Consider the following 27,663-nt stretch of genomic DNA (forward strand, 5'->3'; position numbering starts at 1 on the left):
TGTGTGGAGATTTTTGGACAGCTTTTTATAATTAAAAAAATAAGTACATAAAAAAAAACAACGTGGGTTCCCCAGTATTTTTATTAACCAGCCAAAGTAACGCAGACAGCTGGGGGATGATATTATCAGGATGGGAAGGTCCATAGTTATTGGGCCCTTCAAAGACTAAAAATAGCAACCCCAGAAGTGGCGCATCACATTAGATGCACCAATTCTGGCGCTTCGCCTTTGCTCTTCCCAATTACCCTGGTGCGGTGGCAATCACGATAATGGTATTTGGGGTTGATGTCAGCTAGCATCAAGCCCTGGTGTTAGTAATGGAGAGGCATCTATCAGACACCTCCATTACTAACTCAGTAAGTCACTGATACTCGGCGATTATGAAAGTGACTGATCACAATCACTGGGTATCAAGAGGGATGAGCGGTGACGTTCCTGATGTCACCGCTCATCAGTGCCCAGATCTCATGAAGCGCAAGCCGGGACTGGCTATTACTTAAAGCATATGGAGCCTCGTTCTGAGAATCCATAGTCTTTAATCCAGGTAATAGAGGAACGCTGTGGGAGCCTCAGGACATATGCAAACTTGGATTTGTAATAAATGTCTATTTATCTGTCTATCAATTTGTCATAGATATCTCTATTATCTATCTCTAGAATATTCATTGGTGTTCAAAAATGCCGGAAAAACGCAGGTGAAAAACGCATTCAAATACACCGAAAACAGGATAAAAATGTGAGTTTTAGCCGCTGCATTTTTCCTGCCAAGAGATGCAGAAAAGGTGGAGAAATTTCTGAAGCAGCACTCACGGAGCAATAACTTTCTCCTTTTTATTGCTTGCCAGTCTGCACAATCCATCAAATAAGACAAAACAAGCGTGCAAGCTGCACTAACTTAAGATTTAATGACTGGTGAGTGCCACTTGTAATTCTTCTACTGCTTCCATTGCATTGTGAGAATTGCAAGGTTTCTATTTTTGGTTTTTAATACAAATAGTGGTAAGAAAAAAAAAAGTGAAAAATTATCAAAATGTTTTAAAAATACATTTAACACAAAATCTTGATTTTAAGAGTAATCGTTTTAATTTCATGAATCAATAATACATGTGGAAATAAACAACTATGTAACACATCTTATCAGAGAAATCTGCTTCTTTCTCTGTTAGGACCGATCTTTCTCAAAATTCTCAATTCATGGGTAAAATCTGTCTTCAGTGAAGACAGATTACATTACGGAGATTGTGGCTTGATGTAATAAGATTCTACGGGAAGGTAAGAGCTCTACCCCTAGCTCCTTTCTATATACTGTTTCCTCGAAAATGAGACCTAACCCAAAAATAAGCCCTAGCATGATTTTACAGGAGTTTTGGAGTAAGCTTGAAATATAAGCCGTACTCCAAAAGTAAGTCATTGCTGATGTTAGAGGGGAGTGAAATTTCATAATTTATCAGGGCCCCCAGCAGTTGTATTCAGAGGTTCAGATTGTTTAAGGACCTTTGACGTCACATTCATGTGACCAATTGTAGAGAGCGAGAAAGAAAAGAGAGAGCGCGGAAAAGAGAGCGCGGAAAAGAGAGCGCGGAAAAGAGAGCGCGGAAAAGAGAGCGCGGAAAAGAGAGCGCGGAAAAGAGAGCGCGGAAAAGAGATTACACACAGGGTTTGGAGACTGATGATGTTTCAGAATGTGATATGATTATATTTGAATAACTGTTGATATTTTTTTTTTTATCAAGAATAGATGTAGATTGGTGTTAATGGGGAAATCACCTGAAAATATTCCCTAGCCTAGCCCATTTTCTTGGAGCAAAAAATAATATAAGACCCTGTCTTATTTTCGGGGAAACACAGTAGTAGCTGCTTCCGATAAATATAATCTATCTCAGTAATGTAATAATCGGTCTTGATTACAGATTTTACCTCAGAATTGATCATTTTGATAATGATTGATCAATTCTGGCAGAGAAAGAAGCAGATTTGTCTGAAAAAATAACATTGTATATATCTTTTCATGTACTTATGAAAAAAATTAATTAAAATGATTTTACTCTTTAACACCTTGCCGAGATCTGATGTAACCGTACGCCATATTTTGCAGTGACTTCTCACACAAGAACGTACTGGTACGACTTAGTGATTGGCAGGAGCTGTGCCCGCACCATGTCCACAAGAGACTCGGCATAACAGATAGCCGAGCTTCAGATGTCACAGCCAAAGCCAGTCCCCACACCGACCCCGCCTGTAATAGTGCGCGATATATCCGCAGGTACGGCCGCAGGTTTCCCGCAGCCGCTCCCCGGAATCCGCAGCTATACATTGCTGCGGGATTCCAGTGAAATATCTGTGGTAAACCTGCGGACATTCCTGCGACTTACCTGTGGAAGTCCCGGCTTCTATCTCCATATTGGAGGGCCGGGATTTCCGCAGGTATTTCCGCAGGAATAATTGACATGCAGTTACGTGCGGCTGCGGGACATCCGCAGCATATTCCGCAGTCGCATATACCGCAGCATGGACACACACACCCCATGTTCCATAGGATAACATGGGGAGTGTCTGTACATGCTGAAACCTGCGGATTTATCTGGAAAATCTAGACAAATCCGCAGGTTTTCCACTGCAAAATCCGCGGGTAAAGACTCCCATGGGCACATAGCCTAAAAGTGTGCACCCCTCACACCCCCACCTGTAGTAGTGCACGCCCCTCACGTCCCCCCCGTAATAGTGCACGCCCCTCACATTCCCGCCTGTAATAGTGCGCGCCCCTCACGACCCTGCCTGTAATAGTGCGCGCCCCTCACGACCCCGCCTGTAATAATGCGCGCCCCTCACGACCCTGCCTGTAATAGTGCGCGCCCCTCACGACCCCGCCTGTAATAGTGCGCGCCCCTCACGACCCCGCCTGTAATAGTGCGCCCCTCACGACCCCGCCTGTAATAGTGCGCCCCTCACGACCCCGCCTGTAATAGTGCGCACCCCTCACGACCTCGCCTGTAATAGTGCGCCCCTCACGACCCTGCCTGTAATAGTGCGCGCCCCTCACGACCCCGCCTGTAATAGTGCGCGCCCCTCACGACCCCGCCTGTAATGGTGCGCGCCCCTCACGACCCCACCTGTAATGGTGCGCGCCCCTCACGACCCCACCTGTAATGGTGCGCGCCCCTCACGACCCCGCCTGTAATAGTGCGCGCCCCTCACGACCCCGCCTGTAATAGTGCGCGCCCCTCACGACCCCGTCTGTAATAATGCGCGCCCCTCACGACCCTGCCTGTAATAGTGCGCCCCTCACGACCCTGCCTGTAATAGTGCGCACCTCTCACGACCCCGCCTGTAATAGTGCGCCCCTCACGACCCCGCCTGTAATAGTGCGCGCCCCTCACGACCCCGCCTGTAATACTGCGCGCCCCTCACGACCCCGCCTGTAATAGTGCGCGCCCCGCACGACCCCGCCTGTAATAGTGCGCGCCCCGCACGACCCCGCCTGTAATAGTGCGCGCCCCGCACGACCCCGCCTGTAATAGTGCGCGCCCCGCACGACCCCGCCTGTAATAGTGCGCGCCCCGCACGACCCCGCCTGTAATAGTGCGCGCCCCGCACGACCCCGCCTGTAATAGTGCGCGCCCCGCACGACCCCGCCTGTAATAGTGCGCGCCCCGCACGACCCCGCCTGTAATAGTGCGCGCCCCGCACGACCCCGCCTGTAATAGTGCGCGCCCCTCACGACCCCGCCTGTAATAGTGCGCGCCCCTCACGAACCCGCCTGTAATAGTGCGCGGCCCTCACGACCCTGTCTGTAATAGTGCGCGCCCCTCACGACCCTGCCTGTAATAGTGCGCGCCCCTCACGACCCCGCCTGTAATAGTGCGCGCCCCTCACGACCCCGCCTGTAATAGTGGGCTCCCCTCACCTCCCCACCTAAAATAGTGGACACTCCTCACACCCCCACCTGTAATAGTGCGCGCCCCTCACGACCCCGCCTGTAATAGTGCGCACCCCTCACGACCCCGCCTGTAATAGTGCGCGCCCCTCACGACCCCGCCTGTAATAGTGCGCGCCCTTCACGACCCCGCCTGTAATAGTGCGCGCCCTTCACGACCCCGCCTGTAATAGTGCGCGCCCTTCACGACCCCGCCTGTAATAGTGCGCACCCCTCACGACCCCGCCTGTAATAGTGCGCGCCCCTCACCTCCCCACCTAAAATAGTGGACACTCCTCACACCCCCACCTGTAATAGTGCGCGCCCCTCACGACCCCGCCTGTAATAGTGGGCTCCCCTCACCTCCCCACCTAAAATAGTGGACGCTCCTCACACCCCCACCTGTAATAATGTGCCCCCCCGCACACCTTCATCTATAATAGTGGGCGCCCCTCACACTCCCACCTGTAATAGTGGGCGCCGTCACACCACCCAGTGAGTGGAAAGCTTCCGATATCCGCACCTCGGGGTCCCTGTATCTTCCCCCCTGCAGTGACACCTCCCACCCCGCGCTCACCTCCAGGACAGCGGTGAGTTTCTTTTCTCAGTAAGGACCTTCTGACGTCAGCCGTTCATGTGACACGCAAAGTCACGTGGTACGGCGTCTTAAGCGACCTGACTTGCGGCATCTGCTGCAAAGCTGTGCGGGCGGGAGAGAGGGGGCGCATTGGTTTTGTATTGAAAGGAGAGATGTGTGAAATAGCATGGCGTCTGGCGGCAGTGTGTATTGGAGCCTAGAGGTGTTAGGGGTTAGCGTGTAGTATGAGGGATCATCAGCGTTATAGGGGTAATGTGTCACTGACGGGGATCGGTGTTATTGGGGGGTAATGTGTCACTGACGGGGATCGGTGTTATTGGGGGGTAATGTGTCATTGACGGGGATCGGTGTTATTGGGGGGTAATGTCATTGACGGGGATCGGTGTTATTGGGGGGTAATGTCATTGACGGGGATCGGTGTTATTGGGGGGTAATGTGTCACTGACGGGGATCGGTGTTATTGGGGGGTAATGTGTCATTGACGAGGATCGGTGTTATTGGGGGGTAATGTGTCACTGACGAGGATCGGTGTTATTGGGGGGTAATGTGTCACTGACGGGGATCGGTGTTATTGGGGGGTAATGTGTCACTGACGGGGATCGGTGTTATTGGGGGGTAATGTGTCACTGACGAGGATCGGTGTTATTGGGGGGTAATGTGTCATTGACGAGGATCGGTGTTATTGGGGGGTAATGTGTCACTGACGGGGATCGGTGTTATTGGGGGGTAATGTCATTGACGGGGATCGGTGTTATTGGGGGGTAATGTGTCACTGACGGGGATCGGTGTTATTGGGGGGTAATGTGTCACTGACGAGGATCGGTGTTATTGGGGGGTAATGTGTCACTGACGGGGATCGGTGTTATTGGGGGGTAATGTGTCACTGACGAGGATCGGTGTTATTGGGGGGTAATGTGTCACTGACGGGGATCGGTGTTATTGGGGGGTAATGTGTCACTGACGGGGATCGGTGTTATTGGGGGGTAATGTCATTGACGGGGATCGGTGTTATTGGGGGGTAATGTGTCACTGACGGGGATCGGTGTTATTGGGGAGTAATGTGTCACTGACGAGGATCGGTGTTATTGGGGGGTAATGTGTCACTGACGGGGATCGGTGTTATTGGGGGGTAATGTCATTGACGGGGATCGGTGTTATTGGGGGGTAATGTGTCACTGACGGGGATCGGTGTTATTGGGGGGTAATGTGTCACTGACGGGGATCGGTGTTATTGGGGGGTAATGTGTCACTGACGGGGATCGGTGTTATTGGGGGGTAATGTGTCACTGACGGGGATCGGTGTTATTGGGGGGTAATGTGTCACTGACGGGGATCGGTGTTATTGGGGGGTAATGCGTCACTGACGGGGATCGGTGTTATTGGGGGGTAATGTGTCACTGACGGGGATCGGTATTATTGGGGGGGTAATGTGTCACTGACGGGGATCGGTGTTATTGGGGGGTAATGTGTCACTGACGGGGATCGGTGTTATTGGGGGGTAATGTGTCGCTGATGGGGATCGGTGTTATTGGGGGGTAATGTGTCGCTGACGGGGATCGGTGTTATTTGGTGGTAATGCGTCATTGACGGAGATCGGTGTTATTGGGGGGGTAATGCGTCACTGACGGGGATCGGTATTATTGGGGGTTAATGCGTCACTGACGGGGATCGGTGTTATTGGGGGGGTAATGTGTCACTGACGGGGATCGGTGTTATTTGGTGGTAATGCGTCATTGACGGGGATCGGTGTTATTGGGGGGTAATGCGTCACTGACGGGGATCAATATTATTGGGGGGTAATGCGTCACTGACGGGGATCGGTATTATTGGGGGGGTAATGCATCACTGATGGGGATCAGTGTTATTTGGGGTAATGTGTCATTGACGGGGATCAGTGTTAGTTCACCAAAGTTCATTACTGCGGGCTCTTGTGATACTTGTGGTTAGACCTGCCACAGGCACTGACCTGTGGTGAACTCGTGCTGTCACCGCTCGTCCCTGCCCGCGGCCGATCACACTCTGATGTGTGACCCGCTGCAGTTCGTTTTTGGAGAACATCATGAGACCTCGCTATGGATTATGGTGGACTTTTAAAAATACATTTTTAATAAATTGGTGAACGAGTGCTGTAGTCGGGGGTATTTGTTCAAAGAAAATATTTTTTTTTATAATTTCTACTACTGGCTTAGTAATGGAGGTGTCTGATAGATACCCACCCATTATTAATACCAGGACTTTATGCCAGCTGGCAATTCACAGCTGGCTTCAGCCCTATATATTACCCTGTTTTCCACTGTAGCAGGGCAACAGGAAGAGCCAAGGTCAGCACCAGGGGAGACTACGGAATGCTATTTTTAAACTGGGAAGGGCCAAATAACTATGGCCCTTTCCACTCTAAAAAAAAAATATCAGCTCCCAGTTGTCTGCTGTCCCTTGGCTTGTTTTGAAAAAATAGGGGGAATTCGAGACCATTTTTATTAAAATTAGTTGTTCAAGTATTAAAAATCTGTGTGGGAACTGTTTGTGCGCTCCTCTGAAGGGAGTTGTACACACCATTGTAGGAAATCTTCAGTTTCTTGGCAATTTCTCGCATGGAATAGCCTTAATTTTTAAGAACAAGACTAGACTGTCAAGTTTCACATGAAAGTTTTCTTTTTCTGGCCATTTTGAGAGTTTAATGGAACCAACAAATGTAATGCTCCAGATTCTCAACTAGCTCAAAGGAAGGTCAGTTTTAAAGCTTCTCTAATCAGCAAAACTGTTTTCAGCTGTGTTAACATACTTGCACAAGGGTTTTCAAGGGATTTCTAAACATCCATTAGCCTTCTAACACAGCAAACACAATGTACCATTAGAACACTTGAGTGGCAGTTGTTGGAAATGGGCCTCTATACACCTATGTAGATACTGCATTAAAAACCAGACATTTGAAGCTAGAATAGTCATTTATCACAATTACAATGTATAGAGTGTATTTCTGTTTAATGTTAGCTTCATTGAAGAAAATGTGCTTTTCTTTCAAAAATATGGAAATATCTAAGTCCGCCTAAACTTTTGAATTGTAGTGTGTGTATATATTTTGTTTTATATATTATATATATATAAAATTATTTCTGGTGGGGGTTTTTTCCATGATTTTTAAAGCTTTTTTTATACTTTCTACTATATTTATTAGTCTTCTTAGGGGCCTTGATGCTGCCACAGCATTGCTCCATATAGTGAAAATCACAGTCTCCTATGAAGGCTGCCAACAGTGAGCGCTGTAATGAAACGCACAGAGGCCTTCAGCAGACCCCTGGCTGTCTTAGCAATGCATCGTAAAACCTGCGATCAAGTTATAGGGGCATGTCATAGAATGACGTGCTCCCATGTTGGCGCATTGTTAATGCCACTGTCAGAGTTTGACAGCAGCATTAACCAAGATAACTATCACAGGTGGAGCTGGAGGGCACCACACGCGATTGTTAAAGCCAAATCTTGGCTGTAATACAAAGCCATTGCCTACCGTGTATAAGGCGAGATCACCCAGTGAGTCAGCTCTATACATCCACTGTTATTGTATGTGCACACATTGAAGATTTGTTTCTCCAGCAAAAAACACACCTCTGGCAGAAAAACGCACCCAAAAAACATGCATTTTTGCTGTGTTTTTTGTCTGCGTTTTTGTCCCTGCATTTTTTTTTAAACTTTGAATTTTTATTGAAATTTTCAATTTTCATTTTACAAACATAAAATACAACATAAGATTCACAATTCTTAAGACACATGTCCCCAAAGAAGGTAAAACCATGAATTGTTTCGCAATACCTAGTGGTAGTATACCATGCCACCACTCCTTCCCCACAACCATGATTAACCCCAAGCTGTAGGGCGGAGCCACTGTGACCTGGTCCCTGCTTTTTTTTAACATTATCAATGGCAAAACACAGGTAAAAGCGCAGGGACCTGCAGAAAAGAAGTGACATGCAACTACTTTTTGCTGCAGAAAAACTGCAGCAAAACCTGTAAGGAAAAAGAGAAGCAACATGCGCACAGGATTTCGGATTTCTCATAGACTTTGCTGGGGAAGGACTGCATGAAGTTTATGAACATAAACTGCACCAAGTCTGCACCAAAAACGCAGCAAAAAAGCAGTGTGCGCACATGGCCTTAGGGCACTCACTAGGTGAGACAGATCTTCTGCTGTGTGACATCCACTGGAGGAACCTGAGATAACCTCATGAGGTTGCTCCGGGTCCTAGCAGTGGCTCACATAGCAGTGTCTGAGCAGCCACAGCAGTGACGTCAGGAGTTTAGTTGAGATGAGTTTGTTGTCAGCGGCAATAAACTCAGCTGAACCCATGATGTAATCACATGCCACTTGACCACTGCCGTTCTTGCCCAAAGTATCGCAAGAGCCCACGGCTGTGACATGCGGTGACCTCGCTGGCTCCCGCAATACTTAAAGCAAGAATGGCCAGGGTAATTAAAGTCACTGATGCACGCTGCCATCATGGGTTCAGCTGAGTTTATTGCCACTGTTGATGCTGGCAACGAACTCATCCGAACTCCTGTCACACTGCCATGGCCGCTTACACACTGCTATGTGAGCCACTGCTAGAACTTGGGGTGACCTCATGAGGTCATCTTGGGTCACTTCATGAAAGGAATTTTTTTTATACATAATTATTGGTATAATTTTTTTGCTGAGTTTTTTTCAAAAATATTTTTACACATTTTCTTTTACCTTTTATTTCCTTGATGGCTGATATGTATTGCAAGACATCAGCATTGCATTACATTATATATGTCAGTGCTGCACTGACACAAACCTCTGAGATCATGCTCCTGGCATGATCCCAAAGGCTTTCCATAGCTGGGTGACCCAGAGGTCGTTATGATGATTTGGGTCACCACAGCACTGATTGGGCCTTTGCAATGACATCACAGGGCACCTATCGGCATTTAGGGAGTTAAACAATCACAATCCCTGACTGAGAGCCAGGGATCAGCTTTCATGTACTGTAAGTTTTGCTCCTATTGGTGATCAAGCGGGGTACAACTCCTATGCCCTACACAATTGCCATGACGTACCTATACGTCTTAGGTCGGTAACCCCTTCCCAACCATGACGTATGGGTATGTCATCGGTCATGAAGGGGTTGAGGGCAGGCAGGATGTGTACTACAAATATCAAAAGATTGACCTGCACGACCATACAGAATAAGCAGAATAAATAAACGAAATAACCCTAACGCGTACTATGAGGAGTCTTTATTGCTCATAGAGCTAGACTCAAAAAAGACTGCTCTAAATAGCTCATAGATATCTTATATCTCCTGGGCACAAAAGAGGTCATTAATAAAGCTTGTTCCAATGATTTATTGAAAGGAGAGATTTCACCCCCGCGCCAACAAGCTTTAGCTATTTTAGATCATAGGTCTCTATGCGTAAGCGACAAACTCCATAAGAGTTATTTGAATTCGGTGACAAATGTGGAAAGTGGTTGGCTGGATCATAACATCCCACACAACCTCCTATATTCTCCATAAATACTGCCACGGGAACTTCAGTTCACTCTTCATCTGAGATATTGGAGGAATTTAGGACTTATTATGCCAGAATATATAACAGTCACATTGCTCCGATGCTTTGGCAACAAGCCAAAGTATAACAGAATACTTGGGGAAATATTCTCCTGGTCCTGTTTTGGTGGAAATGGTGGCCTCCATGGAACATGATGTTGCAGAACCTGAATTGATAGAGGTCATCCCAAACCTGAAAGTCGGGAAAAGTCCAGGTTTACTTGTATGTTTTCTAAAACATTTTGAAAACTATTTTCTTTAATACAAAGCATTCTCATAAGCCCATATCACAGTCCTCCTAAAACCAGAGAAGGACTCATCAGATTATGCTAATTTTCACCCAATATCTCTAATCAGTTAATGTATCAGATTATTTTCCGAAGTGATATTACATTCTTATACTCCCAACCTAACACACAGGTGGGTTTTGGCCATGGAAGGGAGGCCTGAAATAATACAGTCAAAATTATATCTTTAATTCCAGAGCTCGCGCATGCAAAGCCTCTGTGTTTATTGGTCGATGGCAAAAATGCAATTCACAGGTGCACTAGGAATCTCTAGAGGCCACACTGGAGACCATTGGCATGCACCAACACATGAGAAACTGGATCAAGGTTTTATATCATGGACTGTCAGCACGGGTGATCATAAATGACAAACCTACTCCCATATAAAGAAAGGGACTAGACAGGGATGATTGTCTCCAAACTTTTATATTTTAGTAATAGAATCAATAGCTAATGCCCTTCGTCAAAACCCTTTTATTAAAAAGAATCTGTTTTTGCTATGTAAGCTGAAGACAGCACGCTGCTGGGGTTAAAACATAGAATTCAGGGGTACCTGTCTTGACAAGGTCTGTTGTTGTTTTTTTTGCTATGTTCGTTAAGCAGGACTTATCATTGCTCCGACTAAAATATCATGCGCACTGCACTCCGGTACACTCCTCCTCTGATTCACACCTCACTGTGAATGCACGATCTCTATAGAAAGTCTGGTGAGGCCGTTCTCAGCTCTGCTAGATGGCTAAATCTAAAAATTCTCATTCTGTCATAATGGCTGCACCTAATAATCGAAGTGAAACATTGTTGGATTCAGGATCTCTTTGCCTACATCATTCTGCTGTCCGATGAGGTAGCAAAAACCTGCTGACAGATTTTCTTTAACCCCTTAACGACCTTGGACGTACTGAGTACGTCATGGTGACATGGTGCTAAACGACCCATGACGTACTCAGTACGTCCTGGCGAAATCGCGGTCCCGGAGCCCCGGGGAGTGAAATTTATTTACTTAAACGGTAGATTCGGGAAGGAGGGGACCTCTGCCTGACCTCAGGAGGGGTGGTGCCTCCTCCCCGAACCTACAGAGGCTGTGATTGGCTGACGAACGCCGCTCAGGCAATTACAGCCACTGTAATGTTCCAGCCATTGAAAATGGCTGGAACATTGAAATCCAGCCCTGATCAGTGCTGCTGTAGCACTGGCTGGAGCTGGGTGATCGATGCTTCACCCGCCCCCAGCTCTGATTGGAGAGACCGGTCTTGTGACCGCTCTCTCCAATCAATGTGGATCTGCGGCCTGTGATCGTCCCTAGAAGCCGAGGAGAGCGGTAAGTTGTTGTCCCCGCCGCCCGCCCCTGTCCCCGATTGCCCCGCCGCTCGCCCCTGTCCCCGATCGCCCCGCCGCTGCTCCCGCTTCACCGCTGTCCCCGCCGCTGCTCCCGCTTCACCGCCGCTGTCTCCGATCGCCCCGCCGCTGCTGCCGCTTCACCGCTGTCCCCGCCGCCATGCTCCCAATGCACCGCCGCCATGCTCCCGCTGCACCGCTGTCTCCGCCGCCATGCTCCCGCTCCACCGCTGTCCCCGCCGCCGCTCCCGATCCACCGCCGTCCCCGCCGCCATGCTCCCGCTGTCTCCGCCGCCATGCTCCCGCTGCACCGCTGTCCCCGCCGCCGCTCCCGATCCACCGCCGTCCCCGCCGCCATGCTCCCGCTGCACTGCTGTCTCCGCCGCCATGCTCCCGCTGCACCGCTGTCCCCGCCGCCGCTCCCGATCCACCGCCGTCCCCGCCGCCATGCTCCCGCTGCACCGCTGTCTCCGCCGCCATGCTCCCGCTCCACCGCTGTCCCCGCCGCCGCTCCCGATCCACCGCCGTCCCCGCCGCCATGCTCCCGCTGCACCGCTGTCTCCGCCGCCATGCTCCCGCTGCACCGCTGTTGCCGCCGCCGCTCCCGATCCACCGCCGTCCCCGCCGCCATGCTCCCGCTGCACCGCTGTCTCCGCCGCCATGCTCCCGCTCCACTGCTGTCCCCGCCGCCGCTCCCGATCCACCGCTGTCCCCGCCGCCATGCTCCCGCTGCACCGCTGTCTCCGCCGCCATGCTCCCGCTCCACCGCTGTTCCCGCCGCCGCTCCCGATCCACCGCCGTCCCCGCCGCCATGCTCCCGCTGCACCGCTGTCTCCGCCGCCATGCTCCCGCTGCACCGCTGTCCCCGCCGCCGCTCCCGATCCACCGCCGTCCCCGCCGCCATGCTCCCGCTGCACCGCTGTCTCCGCCGCCATGCTCCCGCTGCACCGCTGTCCCCGCCGCCGCTCCCGATCCACCGCCGTCCCCGCCGCCATGCTCCCGCTGCACCGCTGTCTCCGCCGCCATGCTCCCGCTCCACCGCTGTCCCCGCCGCCGCTCCCGATCCACCGCCGTCCCCGCCGCCATGCTCCCGCTCCACCGCTGTCCCCGCCGCCGCTCCCGATCCACCGCCGTCCCCGCCGCCATGCTCGCCACTGTCCCCGCCACCGTCGCACCCACCTTTTTCAGCCGCTGCTGCCCCCGATCGGCGGCGGCCGCCGCCGCCGCCTCCTTCATCGGCTGCCCCTTCTCCATCGCCACACCACCTATCCCTCCATGTGCTGCAAGCCACCCTCCCCCCACGTGGGGGGAGGGTGGCTGGCTTGCAGCACATGTGGGGGGAGGGTGGCTGGCTTGCAGCACATGTGGGGGGAGGGTGGCTGGCTTGCAGCACATGTGGGGGGGGGTGGCTGGCTTGCAGCACATGTGCTGCAAGCCACCCTCCCCCTACATGTGCTGCAAGCCAGCCACCCTCCCCTACATGTGCTGCAAGCCCCCCTCCCTCCCCCTACATGTGCTGCAAGCCCCCCTCCCTCCCCCTACATGTGCTGCAAGCCCCCCTCCCTTCCCCTACATGTGCCATCTCTCTCTCGCATCAGACTCTGCCCCCCTCCCCGATCTGCTGCCTGCTCTCTCCCATTTTCCATCTACTGCCCCCTCTCACCCTCCTCGATCTGTTGCCTCCTTCATCTGCTGCCTCTTCTGTCTGCTGTGATCCTGCTGCCTAGATCCATCCTGTAAGGTAGGTATCCCCATCTCACCCCCCCCCCATCCTCTGCCGCTCCTCCATCCGCTGCGCCATTTCCCATCCATCCGCTGCGCCATTTCCCATCATCCATCCACTGCGCCCTTTCCCATCCTCTGCCGCTCCTCCATCCGCTGCGCCCTTTCCCATCTTCCATCCGCTGCGCCCTTTCTCATCTGCCGCCCCGCCCTCTCGCATCGCATTATCCAGCGCAGTTGCTCGTTTTCAGACTGCAGTGGATGATGCGATGCGAGACTCGTGCATTGCTCTCACGTTTGGCACTGGTCTTAGTGGCAGGCGCTCTTTTTTTTTTTTTTTTTTTTTTTTTTTACTGATGTCTGTATTTTTTATTTCGCCAAACTAATTTTTTTTGTATGGGGGGGGTCTAGTTTCCAAAATGGGATCACATGTGGGGGAGCTCCATTGTTTAGGCACCTCAGGGGGTCTCCAAATGAAACATGGCGTCTGCTAATAATTCCAATCAATTTTACTGTGAAATGGCGCTCCTTCTCTTCTGAGCCCCGCCGTACGCCCAAACAATTGATTTCCACCACATATGCGGTATCGTCGTACTCAGGAGAAAATGCACCATAAATTTTATGGTGCATTTTTTCCTGATACCCTTGTGATAAAAAAAGCTATCTGGTTGAAGCAACAGTTTTGTGGTAAAAAAAAAAAATTTTCTTTTCACGGCTCAACGTTATAAACTTCTGTGAAGCCCCCAGGTGTTCAAAGTGCACATCAAACATCTAGAAAAAATATTTGAGGGCTCTAGTTTCCAAAATGGGGTCATTTGTGGGGGAGCTCCATTGTTTAGGCACCTCAGGGGGTCTTCAAACCCGACATGGCGTCCGCTAATGAGTGCAGCTAATTTTGCACTCAAAAATTCAAATGGCGCTCCTTGCCTTCCGAGTCCTGCTGTGTGCCCAAACATTTGATTACTACCACATATGGGGTATCTGCGTACTCAGGAGAAAATGCACGATACATTTTATGATGCATTTTTCCTGATACCCTTGTGAAAATACTAATTTTTATGGCTAAAGTAACATTTTTGTGTTAAAAAAGTAAAATTTTCATTTTTTCGTCTACATTGCTTTGGTTGCTGTGAAGCTCCTAAAGGGTTAATAAACTTCTTGGATGTGGTTTTGAGCAGAGTGAGGGGTGCAGATTTTAGAATTGGGTCACTTTTGGGTATTTTCTGTCGCCTAGGTTTCTCAAATCACTCCAAATGTGATGTGGTACCTAAACAATTTTTTTTTGTAAATTTTGTTGGAAAAATGAGAAATTGGTGATGAACTTTGAACCCTTCTAACTTCCTAACGGAAATTTTTTTTTTTTTCAAAAATTGCGCTGGTGTAAAGTAGACATGTGGGAAATGTTATTTAGTAACTTTTTTGTGTGACATATCTCTCAGATTTATGGGCATAAAATTTCAAATTTTGAAAATTGCAAAATTTTCAAAATTTTCGCTAAATTTCCGAAATTTTCACAAATAAACGCAAAACATATCGGCCTAAATTTACCACTGACATGAAGTACAATATGTCACGAAAAAACAATCTCAGAATCGCCAGGATCCGTTGAAGTGTTCCAGAGTTATAACCTGTCAAAGTGACACTGGTCAAAATCGCAAAAAATGGCCGGGTCTTTAAGGTGAAAACAGGCTGGGGGCTGAAGGGGTTAAGGGATCCAGATCAGCTAAACTGAACATAAACAGTCCTTGTTAGCTGATGGCATACTGTTTTATATACATATATATATATATATATATATATATATATATATATATATATATATATATATATTCCCCCAGAATAAGTCTTCCATCTAGCTTAAAAGAATTTGAAAACATTCAGTCAATTAACTCTTTAGTGACAGAGCCAATTTTAACCTTTATGACTGAGCCCCATTTTTCAATTCTGATCAATATCACTATGTGCTAATAACTCTGCTATGCTTCTATATAACCCTGTGATTCTGAGACTGTTTTTTCGTTACACATTGTATTTTAACCACTACATGACCATTGACGTACCTATATGTGATGGAAATGAAGTAGTTCCCGACCAATGACATATTGGTATGTCATGGTGATCTTGGGAGGCATCCACGCTGTGCCCGCCGCGATAGCCGCAAGCGACTTCGCTTTCCCAGCCACGGATGGTGTTTGCCCTGTCCCTGACTGTTTAACCCCTAAATGCCGCAATCGATATCGATCGTGTCACTTAGAGAATTGGGAGGATCGCTCTCCCTCTCCCCTCCGATCAGTGCCCCCACGATGTAACCGCTAGGGCCTGATGATCGTCATGGTGACCTGAGGTCGTCATGACGACCTAGGGTCACCTAACTATGGGAAACCTGAGTTATCATTCTTGTAGCATGATCACTTAAACTTCTGAATGCAGCATTGATATCTGCACTGTACTGCAGTGATTGAGCACTGCAATGCGATGAAGCTGTGATCAGAGCAGTTAAAGTTAGTTAACATAAAAAACGACAGAAAATAAAAAACAAAAAAAAATTTCAATAAAGTTATTTGTGTAAAAAAAAGTACATATATTTGATATTAACGCTTCCGTTATAGTATTACTGTAGTCGTACTGACCCAAACGATAAAGCTGTCCCACCACTTTTATGGCACGGTGAACGGCACAAAAAAAAACAACAATTCCTGAATTGCTGTCTCTTCTTGATTCTGCCTCACAAAAAGCAGAACAGAAAGCGATAAAAAAAATTGTGGCCTGAATTGGAACCGATAAAAACTCCAACTCATCCCACAAAAACAAGCCATCACATGACTATGTTGGCAGAAAAATAAAAAAAATGCTACCCTTCAAAATTCAATGATGCAAAAAAACTTTATTTTATAAAAAAAAAAAATCGTTTTTAGCATGATAGCAGCCAAATCTTTGAAAAAAACTATATAAACCTGGTATCACTGTAATGGTATTGACCGGAGGAAAAAAACTGCTTAATCACTTATAACGAAAGGTGAACAGAATAAAAAATAAATAAAGCCAATTCTTCAACTACTGTTGATTTGTTCATTCTGCCTCCCAAAGATCGCAGAAGGGCATGGCTCAAATTTATCCTTTTATTTATTTATTTATTTTTAAGGATGAGTTGAAGACTTATTTGATATTTACAGTATATTGGAGGTATATAAGATTTTTTTATTGCTTTTTTTCAGACATTTCTGAAGCAGAATGAACAAAAACAGCAATTCAATTATTGTGTTTATTTCTTTTTTTGCCTGGTTCACCATGCGTTAAAAGTGATAAGACCAATTTATTCTTTGGATCAGTATGATTATAGTGCTACCAGATGTATATCTTTATCTTATACTTTGCTATTTTTACATACTAAAAACAATATTTTTCAAAAATGAATTTGTTTCTTACATTTCTAGTTTTGTGACAGCTGTAACTTTTTTCATTTTTTCCCCAAATTATCCTTTTTTTTTGTAGGCTGATTTGTCGTTTTTATTTATAAAACATTTTACATATGACTTTTGATAGCTCATTTTTTTCCATTAGTGTGATGAAAAAGCTAAAATTTTTAGTGTGTTTTTTATTCTTTTTTTTTGTGTGTTAATTACACGGAATAAATAAGGCAACAGTTTTATAGTTTTAGTTTTTCCAGACGTGCAGATACCAATTGTGTTTAAGTTTTTTTTGTATATTTTTGTTTTAACACAAAGGATGAGTTTTTAGTGGCAAAATGTTTTTTTTTGTGCTCTTCCTTTGTGTGTGGGGTTTTTTTTTTACCTTTTTGCATATGTTTTAATTTTTTTTTCCTTTTTCACTTAGTCCTACTGTGAGATATGAGCATTTTTCACTTTTATTGTTGGTCTCATGAATTGCAGGACTTGTGTACTGCATTACATGGACCTGTCAGTCTCTCACTGACTCTGCTTAAGGCCCCCTTCACACGTCTGTGTCTCCGGTACGTGTTTGGTCCGTTTCCTGACGTGCCTGAGACACGGACACACGTAGACTCATTAAAATCAATGGGTCTGCGCACACGTGCGTGTTATGCTATGGACCATGTGTACGTGTGGAGCATACGTGTGCCCGTGTGCTCCACACGTAGACATGTCCATTTTTCTCCGGCATCACGTGTGTCACACGGACCGCACAGATGTGATCCGTATGACACGCACCGGAGAAAACACACGTGTTTGTTAAAAAAAAAAAACTATACTCACCTTGTCCAGCACTGCCGTCTCTGCCACTGCTGTCACTTTCTTCCGACTCCCGCTCATTATGATCATTGAATCCACTGCGGGCGGAAGCAGCAGCAGTGGGGAGTCGGCAGGACTGGAGACCAAAGATCAGCACCACGGAGAGCAACGCCAGGGACAGGTGAGCAGAAAGTTCCTGTTCTCCGTGTGTTATTACGGATAACACGGAGAACACACGTTGTGCCATAAAAACGGCACACGGAGGGCAATACGCACCTTTGACACGTCCGTGAAAAATGTGCATGATTTTCACGGATGTGTGAAGGGGGCCTAAAGCAGTGTCAAATAGGCCACCATACCTGGGGATCATTAGATAACCTCAGGGTGCAATTGCAACTACTGGCACCTGTGATTATGATCTCAGGGTATGGTGATAAAGGGGGTGTTTTAATCCTTTTTTTATCTTCTTTCTATATTTTATCTTTTTAGAGATTGCTGTTGCGATTGTTAGCAGCATTTAAAGGAATAATCAGTTCCTAAAACGTTCCCTCATTTTTTACCCACTGGGGGGCACTATACACAATACTCAGCATCGTGAAAAAGCGGCTCTGAGAATTAAGGCCTCCTTAACGGATGCCATGAAAAGGTGTATTGGCGTCATTAGGGATTAAGTAATTTTACAGTACGCTATTAAAAATCAGAATTACTCAACATTACTTTACCTCCATACGAGATAAACTTCCTCAAGTTCACTTTCTCCTTTAATTGTAGCAACCAGTATATAAAATATTTGGTTATTTGCTTCCCAGCAGACCCACCCACAACCAACATTTGTCCTGAATTTCCCTCCACTCAGGCACATCTTGGAATGGGATATCCAAAGTTGGAATAGTCTCCCAGTTTCCTGGACTGGAAAGAATAAACATTATTAAAATGAGCATATTTCCCAAAATACTATATTTATTTCAATATTATTATGACTTAAAATGTCTTTTGCTATGAATGTGGTCAAATGTTATCATATTCTTAATATAACACTAGTTGTTTTAGATGATCAATATAATCAATAAAAATATATTAATATATAGCGGATGAAATAAGGCTTGGAAACATCACCCATTTTCTAAGTAAATATATTTCTAAAGGTGTTATTGACATTAAATTCTCACCAGATCTCGGTAACAACCCATCCAATCCATACAAATAAAGAAATCAAACCATAGATGTCCATAAATTTAGTGATGTGTAATAATGATAATGAGAAATGACACAGGGAAAATGTATTGAACACATGAAGAAAGAGAGGTGTAAAAAGCCATGGAGAGTCATGACATCAGTAAGTAGAAAGCAATCCTGCCACATAGTGAAAAATAATATCAGCTGGTTCAACTAATAGCCTATAAAAAAGTGATTTATTACCAAGGTGCCACACGAGAAACATCTCATGATGGGTAAAACCAGTGAGCTGTCTCAAGACCTTCGTAACATTATTGTTGCAAAACATACTAATGGCATTGGTTACAGAAGAATTTCTAAAATGATTTACATGCCGTCCGGCAAGTCCTGCTCCACTGCACCATTGCCCTCCAACTGTGTTGTGCAAGCTGATCTACCAGATTTGAGATTTCACCTCACCAGAATAAACAGTGTTTTTACCTTGAAACACATTTCATTTGTCTATTTATCTGGGAATCAGATGACCTATCCACCCAAAATGTTTAACTACCTCATCTTCTTTATCAAGAGTAGAGGGGGTGGGGGCTAGCTGACCCAGTCATGCACTGATATTCTTTTGAAACAAAAAAAAATAAAAAATACAGGAAAACAACTGCACACAGTGTGAAAAGAGATGCATTGCTGAAATCTATTTGTTAACCAGATTTCAAAGCAAAAATCTGCTGAAAAATTCCATTTAAATGCATATTGCAGGTTTGTTTTATTATCTTACCACTAGAGGGAACTGATTAGCTACCAAAGAAGTGCTGTTCAGAAGCTTTCATATCAGATCTACAAAAAAGTAAAAAAAAGTCTAATAGCTCTGTATATATCTCTCAAGTTTAGAGCATTTTTTTATAGTAGTTAAAATTGATGCACGTAAGCTGCAAAAAAAAAATCTATGGGTAGTAAAATCATTTATGTAATTTTCCAGAAAATCAAGTAGCATGCAGTAGATTCAGATTTAAATATTATCCATATTACACACAGCATTTTGAAATGAAAACTGATAGTACCATATGTCACAGAAGTGTGTGTCCGAGTTCAGGTACTGTTTGTGTGCCGCCCCCTTGCCAGCAGACGCCGCTGCTCGGATCCGGACCTTCTGTGGGTAGCTGGAGGTTCTCCGGACCCGGGGCTCTCGCGGACACGCCGAATAAAAAGGGGGGGGACGTAGATGTATGGGCTTGGCCGTATTAAGATCGGGACTCCACCCACGGTGTGTGGTGAGGTGAGACACCACCGCTGCTGTTGTGGGGCACCCGGGGGAGATGTAGTGGCAGCTGGATGTTAACCCCTCCGTGGGAAGGGATGGTTGCCCCGGGACCCAGTGTCTTTGTGCAGGGTATAGCGATGGCAAGGGCCGGTGTGCCCGGACGTGCGAGGGAATGTTTGGTTACTCACAGCAAATGAATCACACAAGTCTTTTGGTAAACCAAGATGCTGTTGGCCGGTGCCGTGGCTGGTTGCATTCAGGTCCCCCACCCGGGCTGATGGTGGCTGTCTTTTCCCTCTGCACTTGCTTTGTGTATGGTGGACTGCCTGGTCTGGAACTCAGGAGTCCGCTCCCGGCTGGATGTGGCCTAAGGAGCCATGCCCGCAGACGCTGGCCAGTGGGATCTATGGGCCCTGGCGGTGGCCTTATCCCTATCGGTGGGCTGTTGTCTTCTTTTAGGGACTTTGGGTGGGACAGGACCTATAATCCTGCCCTCAATCGGTTAATTAGCTAGGCCGCTGGTTTCGGTTCTGGCTTCAGGGTCCGAGTACCCCCCTCTGTGCTACGGTTTCCAGGTCAGTTCTCCGTGTCGGTACCGGCAGGCTACAACCCTGTCCTGGTCCACCTTGGATCTGCCGAGCCGTGTTACCGTCTCCTGCTGACGGAGACCACAGTCTGCCACCTAGCCAAGGTACCAGGGCTCCTTCCCTGGCAGCGTTCAACTTGAACTTCTCCTCCTGCTCGCACTACACCTAGCCCCAGCTCCACTCCTCTCAACTTGAACTACAGATTGATCTCTTGTTTTCCCACCCCGGGCTGTGGTATCATAATCGTATATGTAATGTAATCGTACCGACCCGAAGAATAAAACTGTCATCACTTTTACGGCACAGTGAACGGCGTAAAAAAAAAAACAATTCCTGAATTTCTGTTTCTTTTTTATTCTGCCTCACAAAAAGTGGAATACAAAGTGATCAAAAAATATTATGTGGCCAAAAATGGTGCCAATAAAAACTCCAACTTATCCCGGAAAAAACAAGCCTTCACATGGCTGTCAGCTGAAAAATAAAAAAACTACAGCCTTAAAAATCCGGTGATGCAAAAAACCTTTATTATGTACAGTTAGGTCCAGAAATATTTGGTCAGTGACACAATTTTCGCGACTTGGGCTCTGCATGCCACCACATTGGATTTGAAATGAAACCTCTACAACAGAATTCAAGTGCAGATTGTAACGTTTAATTTGAAGGTTTGAACAAAAATATCTGATAGAAATTGTAGGAATTGTACACATTTCTTTACAAACACTCCACATTTTAGGAGGTCAAAAGTAATTGGACAAATAAACCAAACCCAAACAAAATATTTTTATTTTCAATAGTTTGTTGCGAATCCTTTGGAGGCAATCACTGCCTTAAGTCTGGAACCCATGGACATCACCAAACGCTGGGTTTCCTACTTCTTAATGCTTTGCCAGGCCTTTACAGCCGCAGCCTTCAGGTCTTGCTTGTTTGTGGGTCTTTCCGTCTTAAGTCTGGATTTGAGCAAGTGAAATGCATGCTCAATTGGGTTAAGATCTGGTGATTGACTTGGCCATTGCAGAATGTTCCACTTTTTTGCACTCATGAACTCCTGGGTAGCTTTGGCTGTATGCTTGGGGTCATTGTCCATCTGTACTATGAAGCGCCGTCCGATCAACTTTGTGGCATTTGGCTGAATCTGGGCTGAAAGTATATCCCGGTACACTTCAGAATTCATCCGGCTACTCTTGTCTGCTGTTATGTCATCAATAAACACAAGTGACCCAGTGCCATTGAAAGCCATGCATGCCCATGCCATCACGTTGCCTCCATCATGTTTTACAGAGGATGTGGTGTGCCTTGGATCATGTGCCGTTCCCTTTCTTCTCCAAACTTTTTTCTTCCCATCATTCTGGTACAGGTTGATCTTTGTCTCATCTGTCCATAGAATACTTTTCCAGAACTGAGCTGGCTTCATGAGGTGTTTTTCAGCAAATTTAACTCTGACCTGTCTATTTTTGGAAAAATTCCAGCTTCTAAAATTGCAAAAGTTTATTAAAAAAAAATGGATTGTCACGTTTCTCTGTTCAGAGCATCTCACAGACCTGGAGATGCTCTGTGGCACTTACAGATCTAGCAGCTTGGTCACTATACTGGAGTCCAGGTTGGTTCTGATAGGAGCTGATTGCTCACCTGTTCTTTCACCTTCTGGGTAATTGCTCAGGCTTCTTTACTGAGCATGCTCCTCCAGAAATATTTTCTGGCTCTGTTGCTGCAAGCAGCTGTCTCCTGGTATAGTGACTGATCTTGGTACTTGAACCTGGACCGACCTCCTGACTTGCCTCTGTCTACTCCCCTCTGACTTCTTTCCCGTCTGGCTCCTGACCCCGGCTTTCTCCCCTGACTACTCAGTTGTTTGCCCCTTGTATTCCTACTTTCTCTCCTGGTTACCCGACCTCCGGCTTGTCTTATGACCTCTCTCCTGTCTGCTCCCTGTGTCTCTCTGTGTCGTCTCTGTTCTGACACTGATCTACCTGACTTCCCTCAGCCTCTGGGTATCCCCAGTTCCACCTAGTGTACAGCCTTATTACTGCATTTCTAACTCTTCTGTGAGAGAGACGTTATATGGATATTAAAATCATGATGAAAGAAACATGTTTCAAATGCTGCAATGCGTTCTTTTTCAAGCTTTAAAAATGATGTATTGTAGTGTTTCAAACACGTGCTTTCATCATGATTTGATATCCATTTTTTTTATAAACTTTTAGAATTTTAGAATCTGGATTTTTTTTTTCATTTCTGGATATCCACATTTGGTTCAATGGACATTCCTTGCATCAATTGAGTTTGTAGGCAAGCTGGATATTCCGTTCCCTTTTCTTTATCGTTCCTTTGGGAGACCCAGACCATGGGTGTTTAGCTTCTGCCTCCGGAGGACACACAAAGTACTACACTTAAAAGTGTAGCTCCTCCCTCTGAGCTTATACACCCCCTGGTGAGCAGACCCAGCCAGTTTATCGCTTTGTGTTCAGGAGGCATACATCCACACATGCATTCTCATATGATTTTTTTTCCTTTTGGAACGAGATTGAAGAAGTGCGGGTCCACGTCTGGACCCCCGGCATGTCCCTTCTCACCCCACTGTGTCGGCGGTATTGTAAGGTTGATTCCTAGGCTGGAGCCTTACATGCCGTGCTCCTTCACCATCCCTCCTGGGCTCTGGCTTGAAGTGGGAGCCAGCACGGTCTCCATGCTTGGCAGGAGACCGGTCTCCATCCGCAGCCCTTCAGGACCCTGCTGGACTGGAGCACTCATCCCCAGGGACCTGGCCCTGCGTCTCAGCAGCTAAGTACCTGAGACGTTTATATTTCGGGATCCCTGTACTTTATTGTTGGGGGAGAGTGTGCTTATTGTGTTTACTGACATTTCCGGCGGGTTCTCTGGCTGTCGCCTGAGAACCGCGCCTATGGTGCCTGCACGTCGGCCGCGCCGCTCAAATTTAGGCCCCGGCTTCGCCGGAGGCCTAGTTTCTGTTTCACTGCCCTCGCATGTCACTCATGCAGAGGGACAGGCTCGGCTCCTCCCGGCGGCCGTTCTGTACAGGGGAGGGACACTCCCCACTGCAGTGTGTGTCCCCTCCCCTGTAGGTCCCTATGGCCCTCCAGGTCCCGCTCCTCAAGCAAGTCCCGCCCCCTCTCTTCGCTCCGGCGGCCATTTTCTCAGTGCTCTCTCAGCGCTGGTCTGCACTCTGCATCCCTGCTGAGGTGCTGTGCTTAGGGAGGTCCGGGCTTCGGGATCTGGAGGGCACACAACACCGCTCCAGCGGTCTGGTAAGCCACAACCAGTCTTCGGTTGTGGTCCTTTGTATATACTCTCTGGGGTTCATTCTCTGGCAGAGCCCCCACTCCAGCAGCATGTCTCACACGAGGAGCAAGGCCCCAAAGCTTTATGCTGTATGTGCTGCATGTAAGCTCCTACTGCCTGAACCGAGCACCTTCCCACATTGTGATGCCTGCTCTAACTTGGCGGTGCCACAGCCTGGAGTCTCACCCCCAGTGGTCTCTCAGGCTGCTCCTGTGGCTGAACCCCCGGCTTGGGTAGAATCCTTTTCTAGGTCTATCTCCCAGTCTTTTGCTGAGTCCATGGAACTTCTGTCCAGGACTTTGATGAATATGCATCAGCCCCCTTTGCAGGGTGCCCCTACTGCTATGGGTCCCTTAGGTTTGGAGCTCACAGAGGACTCATCATCAGGGCCCAGACCCCGTCCTCCTGAGAAGAGACGCAGGGTTCCCTCTCCCTCCTCCTCCCGTGGCTCTGATTCGAGAGCTGACTCGCAGGATGAGGAGGATGCCCTTACAGGGGGCTCGGAGACTAACTCCATGTACCCCATTGATCTGTCCTAAAGTAAAGATCTTAGTGACTTGATTGCTTCTATTAATTCTGTACTGGATCTCAATCCGCCAGTATCAGAGGAGCAACCCTCTCTGGCAGAAAAGCACCAGTTTACCTTGCCTAAGAGAGCAAAGCGTGTGTTCTTTAACCACTCCAGTTTGCAGGCCGCTGTGACCAAGCCCAGGGCCTGTCCTGACAAGCGCTTCCCAAAGCGTGGTTCTGATGACCATTTTCCCTTTCCACCTGAGGTGGTCAAGGAGTGGGCTCATTCCCCAAAGGTAGACCCTCCGGTATCTAGGCTCGCAGCCCGGACGGTTGTGTCGGTGGCTGATGGCACTTCCCTTAAGGATTCCACTGACCGCCAGATTGACCTTCTGGCCAAATCCGTGTATGAAGCGGCGGGGGCCGCGTTTTGTCCGACTTTTGCAGCAGTGTGGGCTCTCAAGGCCATCTCTGCTTCTCTAGAGGAGATGCATTCCCTCACCAGGGAATCTATGCCCGAAATGGATGCCTTAACTTCCCAAGCTTTGGCCTTTTCATCCTATGCCATGTCTGCCATGCTGGAGGCTTCTCACCGCACTGCGGTGGCTTCGGCTAATTCCCTCGCTATCCGCAGAATCTTGTGGCTTCGAGAATGGAAGGCAGATGCTTCTTCAAAGAAGTACCTTGCTGGGCTCCCTTTTGCTGGGTCCCGGCTGTTCGGAGAACAGCTGGATGAAATTATTAAGGAAGCTACTGGCGGGAAGAGTACTTCCATGCCACAAACCAAAGCCAGGAAACCTGCCCAGGGTAGGAATCAGTCGAGGTTTTGCTCCTTTCGTTCCTCCAACTGGTCGTCCTCTAAGCCCTCGGCCTCGTCCGCTAACTCAGCCAAGGACCAGAAATCCAACTGGCGCCCAAAAGCGCGTCCACAGAAGTCCGCAGGAGCTGCTCCCACTAAGGCAGCCTCCTCGTGACTATCTGCCCGCTCCAGCAACGTCCTTAGTCGGTGGCAGGCTCTCCCACTTTGGCGACGCTTGATTTCAACACGTCTCTGATCAGTGGGTGAGAGATATCATCTCCCACGGCTACAGGATAGAATTCTCTTCCAGTCCGCCAAACAGATTTTTTCTCTCAACTCTCCCCTGCTCCAAGGCCGCCGCCTTCTCACAGGCCGTGGCAGCCTTGCAGGCAAATGGAGTAATTGTACCGGTTCCAGCCCAGGAACAGTTCAGAGGTTTCTACTCAAATCTCTTCCTAGTTCCCAAAAAGGACGGTACCTTTCGGCCCATCCTGGATCTGAAGCTTCTCAACAAGCATGTTCAGGTGCGGCGCTTTCGCATGGAGTCTCTGCAATCAGTCATTGCCTCTATGTCCCAAGGGGATTTAATAATAATAATAATAATAATTTTATTCATTTATATAGCGCTATTAATTCCACAGCGCTTTACATACATTGGCAACACTGTCCCCATTGGGGCTCACAATCTAGAGTCCCTATCTGTATGTCTTTGGAGTGTGGGAGGAAACCGGAGAACCCGGAGGAAACCCACGCAAGCACGGGGAGAACATACAAACTCCTTGCAGATAGTGTCCTTGGTAGGATTTGAACCCAGGACCCCAGCGCTGCAAGGCTGCAGTGCTAACCACTGAGCCACCGTGCTGCCCTGGCATTTCCTGGCATCCATCGACATCAGAGATGCCTATCTGCATGTGCCAATTGCAGTGTCACACCAGCGTTGGCTACGTTTTGCAGTAGGAGAAGATCATTTCCAATTCGTGGCTCTCCCCTTCAGGTTGGCCACGGTCCCTCGGGTATTCACCAAGGTCATGGCAGCAGTGATTGCAGTTCTGCACCTCCAGGGGTTGGCAGTGATTCCTTACCTGGACGACCTTCTAGTCAGGGCTTCATCCAGCGCAGACTGTCAGCGGAGTGTCTCGCTCACTCTCTCCACTCTAGCCCAATTCGGGTGGCTGGTCAATCTGCCCAAATCCACTCTGACTCCGACCCAGAGTCTCACGTACCTAGTGATGCAGTTCGAGACCTTGACGGCACTTGTGAAGTTGCCCTTAGTCAAACAGCAGTCCCTTCAGCTAGCGGTGCGCTCTCTGCTGAGGCCCCGCCGTTATACCCTCAGGCGTCTGATGCAGGTGCTGGGTCAAATGGTGGCGTCCATGGAGGCTGTTCCCTTTGCCCAGTTCCATCTGCGCCCCCTGCAGCTGGATATTCTCCGCTGTTGGGACAAGCGGCCTTCCTCTTTACACAGGTTAGTGGCTCTGTCCCCACAAACCAGGAGCTCTCTTCAGTGGTGGCTTCGGCCTCTCTCCCTGTCCCAGGGGCGCTCCTTCCTGGCCCCGTCCTGGGTGATTCTCACCACGGATGCCAGTCTATCCGGCTGGGGAGCGGTATATCTCCACCACAGAGCGCAGGGCACTTGGACTCCGTCCGAGTCAGCCCTTTCAATCAATGTGCTGGAAACCAGAGCCGTGCTTCTAGCTCTCCTAGCTTTTCACCACCTGTTGGCGGGCAGGCACATTCGAGTCCAGTCAGACAACGCAACAGCGGTTGCCTACATCAATCACCAAGGCGGGACACGCAGCCGCCTGGCAATGTTGGAGGTACAACGCATCCTTCAATGGGCGGAGGACTCCAAGTCCACCATATCCGCAGTCCACATCCCAGGTGTGGAAAACTGGGAGGCAGATTATCTCAGCCGTCAAACCGTGGACGGTGGCGAGTGGTCACTGCACCCGGCAGTGTTTCAGTCAATCTGCCGCAAATGGGGCACTCCGGACGTGGACCTAATGGCATCCCGTCACAACAACAAGGTTCCCGTTTACGTGGCTCGCTCCCACGACCCTCAGGCATTCGCCACGGATGCACTGGTTCAAGACTGGTCCCAGTTTCGTCTGTCCTACGTGTTTCCCCCTCTAGCTCTCTTGCCCAGAGTTCTGCGCAAGATCAGAATGGAGGGCTGTCGAGTCATCCTCATTGCACCGGACTGGCCCAGGCGAGCTTGGTATCCAGACCTGCTCCATCTGTCCGTAGAGATGCCGTGGCATCTCCCGGACCGTCCAGACCTACTCTCACAAGGTCCGTTTTTCCGCCTGAATTCTGCGGCCCTCAAATTGACGGCGTGGCTCTTGAGTCCTGGATCTTGACGGCTTCTGGTATCCCTCCTGAAGTCATCTCCACGATGACTCGGGCCCGTAA

The 27,663-nt window shown here is 48.2% G+C and overlaps 1 protein-coding gene across 6 annotated transcripts in view; it reads right to left on the reverse strand.

Moving 5' to 3' along the window:
• The window catches only part of YTHDC2 (YTH N6-methyladenosine RNA binding protein C2), a 276,916-nt gene extending 258,523 nt beyond the window's left edge, over positions 1–18,393 (reverse strand). For 4 of the 6 annotated variants that reach the window (XM_075325005.1, XM_075325003.1, XM_075325004.1 and 1 more), the window contains exon 1: positions 4,491–4,558. The gene's annotated coding sequence lies outside the window, so the exon portion shown is untranslated. The other 2 variants (XM_075325002.1, XM_075325001.1) reach the window with 2 other exon arrangements.
• Between the last annotated feature and the right edge of the window lie 9,270 nt (positions 18,394–27,663).

The sequence above is a fragment of the Anomaloglossus baeobatrachus genome, chromosome 1, assembly GCF_048569485.1.
Source record: "Anomaloglossus baeobatrachus isolate aAnoBae1 chromosome 1, aAnoBae1.hap1, whole genome shotgun sequence".
NCBI classification, from domain to species: Eukaryota; Metazoa; Chordata; class Amphibia; order Anura; family Aromobatidae; genus Anomaloglossus; species Anomaloglossus baeobatrachus.